Source organism: Melospiza georgiana, chromosome 2 (genome assembly GCF_028018845.1).
Source record: "Melospiza georgiana isolate bMelGeo1 chromosome 2, bMelGeo1.pri, whole genome shotgun sequence".
Taxonomy (NCBI): domain Eukaryota; kingdom Metazoa; phylum Chordata; class Aves; order Passeriformes; family Passerellidae; genus Melospiza; species Melospiza georgiana.
The window spans coordinates 95,679,522-95,695,594 of NC_080431.1; positions in this window are offsets into that span (position 1 = coordinate 95,679,522).

A 16,073-nucleotide genomic window follows, 5' to 3' on the forward strand; every position below is an offset into this window, starting at 1 on the left:
ATTGCAGGAGGCACTTTGCACCATCAAACTATCCCGACTTGGCACTGGTGCCACCTCTGGTCTGGGAACCATCCTGCGTATCGTGGATTCTAATTAGCCAGCCGGCCACTCCCAGCCACAGGCCCCCAAACACAAACAACGGCGCTTTTCCCTGGAAAACAAAACTCGCCTGCCAACTTTTTGATGGCAGATTGCAGGAGCCACTTGGTAGTATCAAACCAGCCCAACTTGGCACTGGTGCCACCACTGGTCTGGGAACCATCCTGCGTATCGAGGATTCTAAGGAGCCAGCCGGCCACTCCCAGCCACAGGACCCCAGACACAAAGCTCTGCCCGTTTCCCTGACAAACAAAATTAAGCTACCCCGCTTCTGGATGGCAGATTGCAGGAGCTATTTAGTACTATCAAACCAGCCCGACTTGGCACTGGTGCCACCTTGGCTCTGGGAACCATCCTGCCTATTGTGGATTTTGTGGGGTCAGCCGGCCACTCTCAGCTATATTCCCTCAAACACAAACCACGGCCCTTTTCTCTGGCAAACAAAACTCAACTGCCCCTCTTCTGGATGGCAAATTGCAGGACGCACTTGGTACTACAAAAACAGCCCAACTTGGCACTGGTGCCACCTCTGGTCTGGGAACCATCCTGCGTATCGTGGATTCTAAGGAGCCAGCCGGCCACTCCCAGCCACAGGCCCCCAAACACAAACAACGGCTCTTTTCCCTGGAAAACAAAACTCGCCTGCCAACTTTTTGATGGCAGATTGCAGGAGCCACTTGGTGCTATCAAACCAGCCCAACTTGGCACTGGTGCCACCATGGGTCTTGTCACAATCCTGCCTATCGTAGCTTTTCAGGAGCCAGCCGGTCACTTCCAGCCATAGGCGCCCAGACACAAAGCTCGGCCCATTTCCATGGTAAATAAAAGTAAGCTGCCCCGCTTCTGCATGGCAGATTGCAGGAACCACTTGCTACTATCAAACCAGCCCAACTTGGCACTGGTGCCTCCATGGGTCTGGTAACCATCCTGCCTATCGTAGCTTTTCAGGAGCCAGCCGGTCACTCCCAGCCATAGGCCCCAGACACAAAGCTCTGCCCGATTCCCTGGCAAACAAAAGTAAGCTACCCCGCTTCTGGATGGCAGATTGCAGGAGCCACTTTGAACCATCAAACTATCCCGACTTGGCACTGGTGCCACCTCTGGTCTGGGAACCATCCTGCGTATCGTGGATTCTAAGGAGCCAGCTGGCCAGTCCCAGCCACAGGCCCACAAACACAAACAACGGCGCTTTTCCCTGGAAAACAAAACTGGCCTGCCAACTTTTTGATGGCAGATTGCAGGAGCCACTTGGTACTATCAAACCAGCCCGTCTTGGCACTGGTGCCACCATGGGTCTGGTCACCATCCTGCCTATCGTAGCTTTTCAGGAGCCAGCCGGTCACTCCCAGCCATAGGCCCCCAGAAACAAACCTCGGCCCGTTTCCCTGGCAAACAAAAGTAAGCTGCCCCGCTTCTGGATGGCAGATTGCAGGAGCCACTTGGTACTATCAAACCAGCCCGACTTGGCACTGGTGCCTCCATGGGTCTGGTAACCATGCTGCCTAACGTAGATTCTAAGGCGCCAGGCGGCCACTCCCAGCCACAGGCCGCCAAACACAAACAACGGCGCTTTTCCCTGGAAAACAAAACTCGCCTGCCAACTTTTGGATGGCAGATTGCAGGAGCCACTTGGTACTACGAAACCAGCCCAACTTGGCACTGCTGCCACCATGGGTCTGGTCAGCATCCTGCCTATCGGAGCTTTTCAGGAGCCAGCCGGTCACTCCCAGCCATAGGCCGCCAGACACAAACCTCGGCCCGTTTCCCTGGCAAACAAAAGTAAGCTGCCCCGCTTCTGGATGGCAGATTGCAGGAACCACTTGGTACTATCAAACCAGCCCGACTTGGCACTGGTGCCACCTTGGCTCTGGGAACCATGCTGCATAACGTAGATTCTAAGGCGCCAGGCGGCCACTCCCAACCACAGGCCCCCAAACACAAACAACGGCGCTTTTCCCTGGAAAACAAAACTCGCCTGCCAACTTTTTGATGGCAGATTGCAGGAGCCACTTGGTACTATCAAACCAGCCCAACTTGGCACTGGTGCCACCATGGGTCTGGTCACCATCCTGCCTATCGTAGCTTTTCAGGAGCCAGCCGGTCACTCCCAGCCTTTTGCCCCCAGACAAAAACCTCGGCCTGTTTCCCTGGCAAACAAAAGTAAGCTGCCCCGCTTCTGGATGGCAGATTGCGGGAGCCACTTGGTACTATCAAACCAGCCCGACTTGGCGCTGTTGCCTCCATGGGTCTGGTAATCATCCTGCCTATCGTAGCTTTTCAGGAGCCAGCCGATCACTCCCAACCATAGGCCCCAAACACAAATCTCTGCCCGTTTCCCCGGCAAACAAAAGTAAGCTACCCCGCTTCTGGATGGCAGATTGCAGGAGCCACTTTGAACCATCAAACCAGCCCGACTTGGCACTGGTGCCACCTCGGGTCTGGGAACCATCCTGCGTATCGTGGATTCTAAGGAGCCAGCCGGCCACTCCCAGCTGTCGGTTTCTCGGCTGTTTAGGTGGCCTGGAAAGGCCCAGAGTGACCTTGGGCAGCCCGGCGCTTCAAAGGACGAGGAGAGACTTCTGATCTTGCTTCGGTCTCAGTGTTTATTAATTGTTTATCTAAAAGATTTTCTTTCAGCCCAACAGAGGTCTGCACAGCAAGTCAGCCATGGGCACACTCCCCAGCCCCTGGGGCGGTCACTTATCTTTATACCTAAAGTTACGTGTACAATATTTATGATTTTTCTCCAATACCTTCTACTCTTATTAACCGGTGCACTTCTAGTAAAGACCAATCCCAAAGTGCCACCATCACCACAGAAGATGGAGGCCAAGAAGAAGAAGAAGAAGGACAGGACACGCCCCAATTCCTCCATCTTACTTCTCTAGACCCCCCTGTACAGAAATCCTAAACCCTGTGTTCTACACCTTAATTAACTTATCCCTTCACCATTCACCCAGTGAAATCCTCCCAGTCCTCATACAGGTGTCATCTCCTGTGTAGGATCAAAGTCCTGTCACCAGACACTTCTGGCAACATTCCAGGACTCCCGAGCCCCCCAAGGGTGTTCTCGGTCCCTGCACCTCAGTTCCTGAGGTGCTGAGATCCCACATCTCCCCCTTCTGTTTGCACCAGGAAAGCTTCTTTTGCTATCCGATTCATAGCGTGTTTTAAACATGCAAATATGCATGGGATAACAAGTATGAGGACTAGTAGAATTATTAAAACATAGAACTCTACCCTTAAAATTCCTCTCCAAATGGGAGAGATGTCAAAGAACTCTACCCTTAAAGTTCCTCCCGCCGGTGTGTACGGCCCGCCCCCCGCCGGCACCCGGGCCCGCCCCGCCCCGCAATTCGAGCCGAATTTGTCCGCGGGTTCTTGCGAGATCTGCCCGCCGCGCGCGTCTCCGGGACGGCCGCCACCCCCCGGCGCCGTGCTGACAAAAGCCGCACCGGGACATGTGTCTCCCGGTATCTCTTCACCCGCGCTCCCCGCCGGCTCCGCCGCTACCGCGCCGTGCCCCCGCGAGGAAGCGTCCCCCCCCGATCCCTTCTCTGTTCCCCTTCACCCCCCCTCTCCGATCCTGACTCCCCTGTACTCTCCGGAGTTTCAGGACGCTTTAGGAGTTTCCTGGGGTTTCTGGGTTTTGGGACCGGGGCTTTAATATTTTTTCCTGCTCTCTTTTCTCGAGAGCCCTTTCCCCCTGGCTTCTTAAGGCCAGAAATAATTTTTTTTTTTTTTTTCTTTTTTTCCGGAGCTTTGCTCCCCCATCCTTCTGCTGAGGATGCAGAGCAACTTTTCGTTGCTCTCCCAGTCTTTTCGACTGAACCGGTATGCTTTTCTTTTTTTTTTCTTTTTCCGGGAGCCTTGCTCCCCCACCCTTCTGTTGAGGATGCAGAGCAACTTTTCGTTGCTCTCCCAGTCTTTTCGACTGAACCGGTATGCTTTTCTAGCATTAATCTTGCCGGCGAGAGCAGCTTTAACGCCGTCTCGTCCTTTTGTGTCGCTAAGAAATATAAGTGCCTGTTGATTTCCTGCCAAAACCCCACTTCGAATAGCAGGCATGTTTCGGCCAGTGGGTAATTAAGCCTTGCCCACAACAATAGCTGTTTTAATTCTTTCTTTGGGATCTCTTCTGTATGTGTTTGAGCCACGCCTTGTAAGGCGGACAAAATTTCCCGTTGTTCTTGGGAGAGTGTGCAATTATGTTCTTATATTTTGACCTTCTCACCGAATCTGTCGTCAGAGCTGTCCGAAGCCTCCTGTCTCTGTCCAGCAGGTCACAGGAGAAGAATCCGGAGGCGCCTTCCGGTTCCGATCCAGGCTGCTCTGCTACGAACTGTCTTCGGTAGAAGCTGAGAGGTGTAATTCTCAGTGACTGCTGGTTTTGCAGACTCTTCTGGCTGGTTTTTTCGTTTTTTTCCTTCTTCTTTTTCTTTTTTCTTCAGGCTTCTCTCCTCAGGAGCTATCAGTGCTCTCCTGAGAACTCGTCCTAGATTGGAGCTGCCCTCTTTGTTCTTCAGCTCTTGAGCTTCAGCTCTTCAGGGCTGATCCCCCCCCGAAAGGGTTGGTGGGGAGTAGCCCACGCAGTGAACGCCACTTGTCGGATTTCATTTTTTTCTTTCTCTTCTGTTTTAATGGTTGATTTATGTTTGCTGGTTGTCGGTTTCTCTTCCCGGCTGTTTTATGTCCGGAGATTCTCAGGGCTGCCACTTGCTCGGTTTCTCGACTGTTTCAAAGACCTGGAAATCTCAGAGTGACCTTGGGCAGCCCGGCGCTTCAAAGGACGAGGAGAGACTTCTGATCTTGCTTCGGTCTCAGTGTTTATTAATTGTTTATCTAAAAGATTTTCTTTCAGCCCAACAGAGGTCTGCACAGCAAGTCAGCCATGGGCACACTCCCCAGCCCCTGGGGCGGTCACTTATCTTTATACCTAAAGTTACGTGTACAATATTTATGATTTTTCTCCAATACCTTCTACTCTTATTAACCGGTGCACTTCTAGTAAAGACCAATCCCAAAGTGCCACCATCACCACAGAAGATGGAGGCCAAGAAGAAGAAGAAGAAGGACAGGACACGCCCCAATTCCTCCATCTTACTTCTCTAGACCCCCCTGTACAGAAATCCTAAACCCTGTGTTCTACACCTTAATTAACTTATCCCTTCACCATTCACCCAGTGAAATCCTCCCAGTCCTCATACAGGTGTCATCTCCTGTGTAGGATCAAAGTCCTGTCACCAGACACTTCTGGCAACATTCCAGGACTCCCGAGCCCCCCAAGGGTGTTCTCGGTCCCTGCACCTCAGTTCCTGAGGTGCTGAGATCCCACACCCAGCCACAGGCCCCCAAACACAAACAACGGCGCTTGTCCCTGGAAAACAAAACTCGCCTGCCAAATTTTTGATGGCAGATTGCAGGAGCCGCTTAGTACTATCAAACCAGCCCAACTTGGCGCTGGTGCCACCATGGGTCTTGTCACAATCCTGCCTATCGGAGCTTTTCAGGAGCCAGCCGGTCACTCCCAGCCATAGGCCCCCAGTCACAAACCTCGGCCCGTTTCCCTGGCAAACAAAAGTAAGCTGCCCCGCTTCTGGATGGCAGATTGCAGGAGCCACTTGGTACTATCAAACCAGCCCGACTTGGCACTGGTGCCACCTTGGGTCTGGGAACCATGCTGCGTAACGTAGATTCTAAGGCGAATGCGGCCACTTACAGCCACAGGCCCCCAAACACAAACAACGGCGCTTTTCCCTGGAAAACAAAATTCGCCTGCCAACATTTTGATGGCAGATTGCAGGAGCCACTTGGTACTATCAAACCAGCCCAACTTGGCACTGGTGCCACCATGGGTCTGGTCACCATCCTGCCTATCGTAGCTTTTCAGGAGCCAGCCGGTCACTCCCAGCCATAGGCCCCCAGACACAAACCTCGGCCCGTTTCCCTGGCAAACAAAAGTAAGCTGCCCCGCTTCTGGATGGCAGATTGCAGGAGCTATTTATTACTATCAAACCAGCCCGACTTGGCACTGGTGCCACCTTGGCTCTGGGAACCATCCTGCCTATCGTGGATTTTCAGGGGCCAGCCGGCCACTCTCAGCCATATGCCCCCAAACACAAACCACGGCCCTTTTCTCTGGCAAACAAAACTCAACTTCCCCTCTTCTGGACGGCAAATTGCAGGACGCGCTTGGTACTACGAAAACAGCCCGACTTAGCGCTGATGCCACATTGGGTCAGGAAACCATCCTGCGTATCGATCTTTTTAAGGAGACAGCCGGCCTCTCCCATCCATATACCGCCAAAAACAAACCACAGAACTTTTCTCCAGCAAACAAAAATCCGCTGCCCCGCGTCTGGATGGCAGATTGCAGGAGCCACTTTGCACCATCAAACAAGCCCGACTTGGCACTGGTGCCACCTTGGATCTGGGAACCATCCTGCCTATCGTGGATTTTCAGGGGCCAGCCGGCCACTCTCAGCCATAGGCCCCCAAACAAAAACCACGGCACTTTACTCTGGTAACCAAAACTCAACTGCCCCTCTTCTGGATGGCAAATTGCAGGACGCACTTGGTACTACAAAACCAGCCCGACTTGGCACTGGTGCCACCTTGGGTCTGGTCACCATCCTGCGTATTGTGCATTTTAAGGAGCCAGTTGGCCACTCCAAGCCATAGGCCCCCAGACACAAAGCTCTGCCCGTTTCCATGGCAAACAAAAGTAAGCTACCCCGCTTCTGGATGGCAGATTAGAGGAGCCACTTTGCACCATCAAACCAGCCCAACTTGGCACTGGTGCCACCTTGGGTCTGGGAACCATCCTGCGTATCGTGGATTCTAAGGAGCCAGCCGGCCACTCCCAGCCACAGGTCCCCAAACACAAACAACGGCGCTTTTCCCTGGAAAACAAAACTCGCCTGCCAACTTTTTGATGGCAGATTGCAGGAGCCACTTTGCAACATAAAACCAGCCCGACTTGGCACTGGTCCCACCTTGGATCTCGGAACCATCCTGCCTATCGTGGATTTTCAGGGGCCAGCCGGCCACTCTCAGCCATGTACCCCCAAACAAAACCACGGCCCTTTCCTCTGGCCAACAAAACTCAACTGCCCCTCTTCTGGATGGCAAATTGCAGGGGCCACTTGCTACTACAAAACCAGCCCAACTTGGCACTGGTGCCACCTTGGCTCTGGGAACCATGCTGCGTATCGTGGATTCTAATGAGCCAGCCGGCCACTCCCAGTCATGGGCGCCCAAAAAAAACCAAAGACCTTTTCTCTTGCAAACAAAAATCGGCTACCCCGCTTCTGGATGGCAGATTGCAGGAGACACTTTGCACCATCAAACCAGCCCGACTTGGCACTGGTGCCACCTTGGGTCTGGGAACCATGCTGCCTAGCGTGGATTTTCAGGAGCCAGCCGGCCACTCTCAGCCATAGGCCCTCAAGCACAAACCACGGCCCTTTTCTCTGGCAAACAAAACTCAACTGCCCCTCTTCTGGAGGGCAAATTGCAGGACGCAATTGGTACTACAAAAACAGCCCAACTTGGCACTGGTGCCACCATGGGTCTGGTAACCATCCTGCCTATCGTAGCTTTTCAGGAGCCAGCCGGTCACTCCCAGCCATAGGCCCCCAGACAAAAACCTCGGCCCGTTTCCCTGGCAAACAAAAGTAAGCTACCCCGCTTCTGGATGGCAAATTGCAGGAGCCACTTTGCACCATCAAACTGGCCCGACTTGGCACTGGTGCCACCTCTGGTCTGGGAACCATCCTGCGTATCGTGGATTCAAAGGAGCCAGCTGGCCACTCCCAGCCACAGGCACCCAAACACAAACAACGGCGCTTTTCCCTGGAAAACAAAACTCGCCTGCCAACTTTTTGATGGCAGATTGCAGGAGCCACTTTGCAACATAAAACCAGCCCGACTCGGCACTGGTTCCACCTTGGATCTCCGAACCATCCTGGCAATCGTGGATTTTCAGGGGCCAGCCGGCCACTCTCAGCCATGTACCCCCAAACAAAAACCATGGCCCTTTCCTCTGGCAAACAAAACTCAACTGCCCCTCTTCTGGATGGCAGATTGCAGGAGCCACTTGCTACTACAAAACCAGCCCAACTTGGCACTGGTGCCACCTTGGCTCTGGGAACCATGCTGCGTATCGTGGATTCTAATGAGCCAGCCGGCCACTCCCAGCCACAGGCGCCAAAAAAAACCAAAGACTTTTCTCTTGCAAACAAAAATCGGCTACCCCGCTTCTGGATGGCAGATTTCAGGAGACACTTTGCACCATCAAACCAGCCCGACTTGGCACTGGTGCCACCTTGGATCTGGGAACCATCCTGCCTATCGTGGATTTTCAGGGGCCAGCCGGCCACTCTCAGCCATAGGCCCCCAAAAACAAACCACGGCACTTTACTCTGGTAACCAAAACTCAACTGCCCCTCTTCTGGATGGCAAATTGCAGGACGCACTTGGTACTACAAAAGCAGCCCGACTTGGCACTGGTGCCACCTTGGGTCTGGTCACCATCCTGCGTATGGTGCATTTTAAGGAGCCAGCTGGCCACTCCCAGCCATAGGCCCCCAGACACAAAATTCTGCCCGTTTCCCTGGCAAACAAAAGTAATCTACCGCGCTTCTGGATGGCAGATTGCAGGAGCCACTTTGCACCATCAAACCAGCCCAACTTGGCACTGGTGCCACCTTGGGTCTGGGAACCATCCTGCGTATCGTGGATTCTAAGGAGCCAGCCGGACACTCCCAGGCACAGGCCCCCAAACAAAAACAACGGCGCTTTTCCCTGGAAAACAAAACTCGCCTGCCAACTTTTTGATGGCAGATTGCAGGAGCTATTTAGTACTATCAAACCAGTCCGACTTGGCACTGGTGCCACCTTGGATCTGGGAACCATCCTGCCTATCGTGGATTTTCAGGTGTCAGCCGGCCCCTCTCAGCCATATGCCCTCAAACACAAACCAGGGCCCTTTTCTCTGGCAAACAAAACTCAACTGCCCCTCTTCTGGAAGGCAAATTGCAGGACGCACTTGGTACTACAAAAACAGCCCAACTTGGCACTGGTGCCACCTCTGGCCTGGGAACCATCCTGCGTATCGAGCTTTTTAAGGAGCCAGCCGGCCACTCCCAGCCATATGCCCCCAAAAATGAACCACGGACTTGTTCACTGGCAAACAAAAATCAGCTGCCCCGCGTCAGGATGGCAGATTGCAGGAGCCACTTTGCACCATCAAACCAGCCCGACTTGGCTCTGGTGCCACCTTGGGTCTGGGAACCATTCTGCCTATCGTGGATTTTCAGGGGCCAGCTGGCCACTCTGAGCCATAGGCCCCCAAACACAAACCACGGCCCTTTTCTCTGGCAAACAAAACTCAGCTGCCCCGCTTCTGGATGGCAGATTGCAGGACGCACTTGGTACAATCAAACCAGCCCAACTTGGCACTGGTGCCACCTTGGGTCTGGGAACCATCCTGCGTATTGTGGATTGTCAGGAGCGAGCCGACCACTCTCGGCCACAGACCCCAATCAAAAACAACGGCCCGATTCACAGGCAAAAAAATCTCAGCTGCCCCACTTGTGGATGGGAGATTGCAGGAGGCGCTTGACACTGTCAAACCAGCCCAACATGGCACTGGTGCCACCTTGGGTCTGGGAACGATGCTGCGTATCATGGAATTCAAGGAGCCAGTCGGCCACTCCCAGCCACAGGACCCAAACACATACCACAGCCCTTTTCTTTGGCAAACAAAACGCAGCTGCCCTGCTTTTGAATGGCAGATTGCAGGAGGCACTTGGTACTATCAAACCAGCCCAACTTGGCGCTGGTGCCACCATGGGTCTTGTCACAATCCTGCCTATCGGAGCTTTTCAGGAGCCAGCCGGTCACTCCCAGCCATAGACCCCCAGACAGAAACCTCGGCCCATTTCCATGGAAAACAAAATTCAGCTGCCCCGCTTCTGGATGGCAGATTGCAGGAGCCACTTGGTACTATCAAACCAGCCCGACTTGGCACTGGTGCCACCTTGGGTCTGGGAACCATGCTGCGTAACGTAGATTCTAAGGCGAATGCGGCCACTTACAGCCACAGGCCCCCAAACACAAACAACGGCGCTTTTCCCTGGAAAACAAAATTCGCCTGCCAACATTTTGATGGCAGATTGCAGGAGCCACTTGGTACTATCAAACCAGCCCAACTTGGCACTGGTGCCACCATGGGTCTGGTCACCATCCTGCCTATCGTAGCTTTTCAGGAGCCAGCCGGTCACTCCCAGCCATAGGCCCCCAGACACAAACCTCGGCCCGTTTCCCTGGCAAACAAAAGTAAGCTGCCCCGCGTCTAGATGGCAGATTGCAGGAGCTATTTATTACTATCAAACCAGCCCGACTTGGCACTGGTGCCACCTCTGGTCTGGGAACCATCCTGCCTATCGTGGATTTTCAGGGGCCAGCCGGCCACTCTCAGCCATATGCCCCCAAACACAAACCACGGCCCTTTTCTCTGGCAAACAAAACTCAACTTCCCCTCTTCTGGACGGCAAATTGCAGGACGCGCTTGGTACTACGAAAACAGCCCGACTTAGCGCTGATGCCACATTGGGTCAGGAAACCATCCTGCGTATCGATCTTTTTAAGGAGACAGCCGGCCTCTCCCATCCATATACCGCCAAAAACAAACCACGGAACTTTTCTCCAGCAAACAAAAATCCGCTGCCCCGCGTCTGGATGGCAGATTGCAGGAGCCACTTTGCACCATCAAACAAGCCCGACTTGGCACTGGTGCCACCTTGGATCTGGGAACCATCCTGCCTATCGTGGATTTTCAGGGGCCAGCCGGCCACTCTCAGCCATAGGCCCCCAAACAAAAACCACGGCACTTTACTCTGGTAACCAAAACTCAACTGCCCCTCTTCTGGATGGCAAATTGCAGGACGCACTTGGTACTACAAAACCAGCCCGACTTGGCACTGGTGCCACCTTGGGTCTGGTCACCATCCTGCGTATTGTGCATTTTAAGGAGCCAGTTGGCCACTCCAAGCCATAGGCCCCCAGACACAAAGCTCTGCCCGTTTCCATGGCAAACAAAAGTAAGCTACCCCGCTTCTGGATGGCAGATTAGAGGAGCCACTTTGCACCATCAAACCAGCCCAACTTGGCACTGGTGCCACCTTGGGTCTGGAAACCATCCTGCGTATCGTGGATTCTTAAGAGCCAGCTGGCCACTCCCAGCCACAGGCCCCCAAACACAAACAACGGTGCTTTTCCCTGGAAAACAAAACTGGCCTGCCAACTTTTTGATGGCAGATTGCAGGAGCCACTTGGTACTATCAAACCAGCCCGACTTGGCACTGGTGCCACCTTGGCTCTGGGAACCATCCTGCGTATCGTGGATTCAAAGGAGCCAGCTGGCCACTCCCAGCCACAGGCACCCAAACACAAACAACGGCGCTTTTCCCTGGAAAACAAAACTCGCCTGCCAACTTTTTGATGGCAGATTGCAGGAGCCACTTTGCAACATAAAACCAGCCCGACTCGGCACTGGTTCCACCTTGGATCTCCGAACCATCCTGGCAATCGTGGATTTTCAGGGGCCAGCCGGCCACTCTCAGCCATGTACCCCCAAACAAAAACCATGGCCCTTTCCTCTGGCAAACAAAACTCAACTGCCCCTCTTCTGGATGGCAGATTGCAGGAGCCACTTGCTACTACAAAACCAGCCCAACTTGGCACTGGTGCCACCTTGGCTCTGGGAACCATGCTGCGTATCGTGGATTCTAATGAGCCAGCCGGCCACTCCCAGCCACAGGCGCCAAAAAAAACCAAAGACTTTTCTCTTGCAAACAAAAATCGACTACCCCGCTTCTGGATGGCAGATTGCAGGAGACACTTTGCACCATCAAACCAGCCCGACTTGGCACTGGTGCCACCTTTGGTCTGGGAACCATGCTGCCTAGCGTGGATTTTCAGGAGCCAGCCGGCCACTCTCAGCCATATGCACTCAAGCACAAACCACGGCCCTTTACTCTGGCAAACAAAACTCAACTGCCCCTCTTCTGGAGGGCAAATTGCAGTACGCACTTGGTACTACAAAACCAGCCCAACTTGGCACTGCTGCCACCTTGGCTCTGGGAACCATTCTGCCTATCGTGGATTTTCAGGGGCCAGCCGGCCACTCTGAGCCATAGGCCCCCAAACAAAAACCACGGCCCTTTTCTCTGGCAAACAAAACTCAACTGCCCCTCTTCTGGATGGCAGATTGCAGGAGTCACTTGGTACTATCAAACCAGCCCAACTTGGCACTGGTGCCTCCATGGGTCTGGTAACCATCCTGCCTATCCTAGCTTTTCAGGAGCCAGCCGGTCACTCCCAGCCATGGGGCCCAGACACAAAGCTCGGCCCGTTTCCCTGGCATACAAAAGTAAGCTACCCCGCTTCTGGATGGCAGATTGCAGGAGCCACTTGGTACTATCAAACCAGCCCGACTTGGCAGTGATGCCACCTTGGCTCTGGGAACCATCCTGCCTATCGTGGATTTTCAGGGGCCAGCCGGCCACTCTCAGCCATATGCCCCCAAACACAAACCACGGCCCTTTTCTCTGGCAAACAAAACTCAACTGCCCGTCTTCTGGATGGCAAATTGCAGGACGCACTTGGTGCTACGAAAACAGCCCGACTTGGCACTGATGCCACCTTGGCTCTGGGAACCATCCTGCGTATCGAGCTTTTTAAGGAGCCAGCCGGCCACGCCCAGCCATATACCGCCAAAAACAAACCACGGAACTTTTCTCCAGCAAACAAAAATCCGCTGCCCCGCGTCTGGATGGCAGATTGCAGGAGCCACTTTGCACCATCAAACCAGCCCGACTTGGCACTGGTGCCACCTTGGATCTGGGAACCATCCTGCCTATCGTGGATTTTCAGGGGCCAGCCGGCCACTCTCAGCCATAGGCCCCCAAAAACAAACCACGGCACTTTACTCTGGTAAACAAAACTCAACTGCCCCTCTTCTGGATGGCAAATTGCAGGACGCACTTGGTACTACAAAAGCAGCCCGACTTGGCACTGGTGCCACCTTGGGTCTGGTCACCATCCTGCGTATGGTGCATTTTAAGGAGCCAGCTGGCCACTCCCAGCCATAGGCCCCCAGACACAAAATTCTGCCCGTTTCCCTGGCAAACAAAAGTAATCTACCGCGCTTCTGGATGGCAGATTGCAGGAGCCACTTTGCAGCATCAAACCAGCCCAACTTGGCACTGGTGCCACCTTGGGTCTGGGAACCATCCTGCGTATCGTGGATTCTAATTAGCCAGCCGGCCACTCCCAGCCACAGGCCCCCAAACAAAAACAACGGCGCTTTTCCCTGGAAAACAAAACTCGCCTGCCAACTTTTTGATGGCAGATTGCAGGAGCTATTTAGTACTATCAAACCAGTCCGACTTGGCACTGGTGCCACCTTGGATCTGGGAACCATCCTGCCTATTGTGGATTTTCAGGTGTCAGCCGGCCCCTCTCAGCCATATGCCCTCAAACACAAACCACGGCCCTTTTCTCTGGCAAACAAAACTCAACTGCCCCTCTTCTGGAAGGCAAATTGCAGGACGCACTTGGTACTACAAAAACAGCCCAACTTGGCACTGGTGCCACCTCTGGCCTGGGAACCATCCTGCGTATCGAGCTTTTTAAGGAGCCAGCCGGCCACTCCCAGCCATATGCCCCCAAAAATGAACCACGGACTTGTTCTCTGGCAAACAAAAATCAGCTGCCCCGCGTCGGGATGGCAGATTGCAGGAGCCACTTTGCACCATCAAACCAGCCCGACTTGGCTCTGGTGCCACCTTGGGTCTGGGAACCATTCTGCCTATCGTGGATTTTCAGGGGCCAGCCGGCCACTCTGAGCCACAGGCCCCCAAACACAAACCACGGCCCTTTTCTCTGGCAAACAAAACTCAGCTGCCCCGCTTCTGGATGGCAGATTGCAGGACGCACTTGGTACAATCAAACCAGCCCAACTTGGCACTGGTGCCACCTTGGGTCTGGTCACCATCCTGCGTATCGTAGCTTTTCAGGAGCCAGCCGGTCAGTCCCAGCCATAGGCCCCAGACACAAAGCTCTACCCGTTTCCCTGGCAAACAAAAGTAAGCTGCCCCGCTTCTGGATGGCAGATTGCGGGAGCCACTTGGTACTATCAAACCAGCCCGACTTGGCACTGGTGCCACCTCTGGTCTGGAAACCATCCTGCGTATCATGGATTCTTAGGAGCCAGCTGGCCACTCCCAGCCACAGGCGCCCAAACACAAACAACGGCACTTTTCCCTGGAAAACAAAACTGGCATGCCAACTTTTTGATGGCAGATTGCAGGAGCCACTTGGTACTATCAAACCAGCCCGACTAGGCACTGGTGCCACCTTGGCTCTGGGAACCATGCTGCGTAACGTAGATTCTAAGGCGAAGGCGGCCACTCACAGCCACAGGCCCCCAAACACAAACAACGGCGCTTTTCCCTGGAAAACAAAACTCGCCTGCCAACTTTTTGATGGCAGATTGCAGGAGCCACTTGGTACTATCAAACCAGCCCAACTTGGCACTGCTGCCACCATGGGTCTGGTCACCATCTTGCCTATCGTGGATTTTAAGGAGCCAGCCGGCCTCTCTCAGCCATATGCCCCCAAACACAAACCACGGCCCTTTTCTCTGGCAAACAAAACTCAACTGCCCCTCTTCTGGATGGCAGATTGCAGGAGCCACTTGGTACTATCAAACCAGCCCTACTTGGCACTGGTGCCACCTTGGGTCTGGGAAGCATGCTGCGTATCATGGATTTTCAGGAGCCAGCCCGCCACTGCAAGCTACAGGCCCCCAAACACAAACAACAGCCTTTTTCTCTGGCAAACAAAATTCAGCTGCCCCGCTTCTGGATGGCAGATTGCAGGAGCCACTTGGTAGTATCAAACCAGTCCGACTTGGCACTGGTGCCAACTTGGGTCTGGGAACCATCCTGCGTATCGTGGATTCTAAGTAGCCAGCTGGCCACTCCCAGCCACAGGCCCCCAAACACAAACAACGGTGCTTTTCCCTGGAAAACAAAACTGGCCTGCCAACTTTTTGATGGCAGATTGCAGGAGCCACTTGGTACTATCAAACCAGCCCGTCTTGGCACTGGTGCCACCATGGGTCTGGTCACCATCCTGCCTATCGTAGCTTTTCAGGAGCCAGCCGGTCACTCCCAGCCATAGGCCCCCAGCCACAAACCTCGGCCCGTTTCCCTGGCACACAAAAGTAAGCTACCCCGCTTCTGGATGGCAGATTGCAGGAGCCACTTTGAACCATCAAACTATCCCGACTTGGCACTGGTGCCACCTCTTGTCTGGGAACCATCCTGCGTATCGTGGATTCTAAGGAGCCAGCTGGCCAGTCCCAGCCACAGGCCCACAAACACAAACAACGGCGCTTTTCCCTGGAAAACAAAACTGGCCTGCCAAATATTTGATGGCAGATTGCAGGAGCCACTTGGTACTATCAAACCAGCCCAAATTGGCACTGGTGCCACCATGGGTCTGGTCACCATCCTGCCTATCGTAGCTTTTCAGGAGCCAGCCGGTCACTCCCAGCCATAGGCCCCCAGAAACAAACCTCGGCCCGTTTCCCTGGCAAACAAAAGTAAGCTGCCCCGCTTCTGGATGGCAGATTGCAGGAGCCACTTGGTACTATCAAACCAGCCCGACTTGGCACTGGTGCCTCCATGGGTCTGGTAACCATGCTGCCTAACGTAGATTCTAAGGCGCCAGGCGGCCACTCCCAGCCACAGGCCGCCAAACACAAACAACGGCGCTTTTCCCTGGAAAACAAAACTCGCCTGCCAACTTTTGGATGGCAGATTGCAGGAGCCACTTGGTACTACGAAACCAGCCCAACTTGGCACTGCTGCCACCATGGGTCTGGTCAGCATCCTGCCTAT